Source organism: Balaenoptera musculus, chromosome X (genome assembly GCF_009873245.2).
Source record: "Balaenoptera musculus isolate JJ_BM4_2016_0621 chromosome X, mBalMus1.pri.v3, whole genome shotgun sequence".
NCBI lineage: Eukaryota > Metazoa > Chordata > Mammalia > Artiodactyla > Balaenopteridae > Balaenoptera > Balaenoptera musculus.
This window is the reverse complement of record NC_045806.1, coordinates 127076809-127078150: the sequence shown is the minus strand read 5'-3', so window position 1 is coordinate 127078150 and position 1342 is coordinate 127076809. Positions and strand designations below refer to the sequence as shown.

Here is a 1342-nt window from a genome sequence, read left to right as displayed (position 1 = left end):
GATCAAAGCCGCACCCCCTGCATTGGAAGGCGAAGTCTTAACCACTGGACCGCCAGGGAAGTCCCCGTTTTTATGTTTTAAATAAACTTTTTCTAACAGAATAGCTTTAGATGCACAGACAAACTGCAGAGATAGGAGTGAGAGTTCCCACACACCCACACCCAGCTTCCCCTGTTACTAACACTCTCCATTGTGTGGTCCGTTTGTTAAAATAATCAACCAATATTGTACATTGTCACCAGCTAAAATCCAGAGTCTTTTTTTTTTTTTGCCCTGTGTCCTGGAGCTTGGAAGCTGCCAGTACTGAAGACATGACACCGAGGGGGCCAGAGTCCTTACATTACGTGGACCAAGACTGCACGCCAGATCCCTGCCAAGAAAAGGAGGGTTAAAGTCCAGAGTCTTATTCATATGCCCTTGACTTTCCCCTCACCTCTTTTTTCTGCCCCAGGATCCCACACTGCATCGGCGTTGCGTCTTAGGCTCCTCTGGGCCGTGACTGTCCTTGTTTCTGGTGTTGCGGCGGAGGTCCTGCAGGACCCCTCAGGGTTTTTCTGGTGTTTTCAGTCATGAGTAGACAGGGTGATGGTTACTGAGAGGAGGACCACGGAAGTGAAGTGCCCTTCTCATCACATCCCAGCAAGACTCCATGCTTTCAACACGACTCCCACGGTCCGTGTCGACCTGGGTCACCCGGCTGAGGTCCGGTTTGTTCATCAGGTGTCTCCACTTTGAATTTAATCTTCCCCCTTTCCATCCTGTCCTCTTGGGAACAAAGTCACTCTCCATGGCCCACACTTGAGTGGCGGCTATGCTCCTGAGACCAGGGGGCAAGGCACAACCCTTAAAGAATGACACAGACATTGAGAAAAACAGGATATGACAAAAACTGGTTAGAACCGATTAGGCCCAAGATGGTGGAAGATGCCACTTCCAGTAGACCTTGAGCCTCATTGTAATGCATTAACATGCTAAATGACACACCCACAGGTGCCAGGACAGTTCCCAGGCTGACCATAAAAGGCCAAAAAGGGGCTTCCCTGGTGGCGCAGTGGTTGAGAATCTGCCTGCCAATGCAGGGGACACGGGTTCGAGCCCTGGTCTGGGAAGATCCCACATGCCGCGGAGCAACTCGGCCCGTGAGCCACAACTACTGAGCCTGCGCGTCTGGAGCCTGTGCTCGGCAACGAGAGGCCGCGATGGTGAGAGGCCCGCGCACCGCGATGAAGAGTGGCCCCCGCACCGCGATGAAGAGTGGCCCCCGCTTGCCACAACTAGAGAAAGCCCTCGCACAGAAACGAAGACCCAACACAGCCATACATACATACATAAATAAAAAGAA

The 1342-nt window shown here is 52.2% G+C and overlaps 1 non-coding gene across 1 annotated transcript; it reads right to left on the bottom strand.

The window, feature by feature from the left end:
* Positions 1-273: 273 nt before the first annotated feature.
* LOC118889324 lies at positions 274-387 on the bottom strand. The gene has a single exon (XR_005018465.1). It is a non-coding gene; the product is annotated as a small nucleolar RNA SNORA57 (small nucleolar RNA).
* Positions 388-1342: the final 955 nt, after the last annotated feature.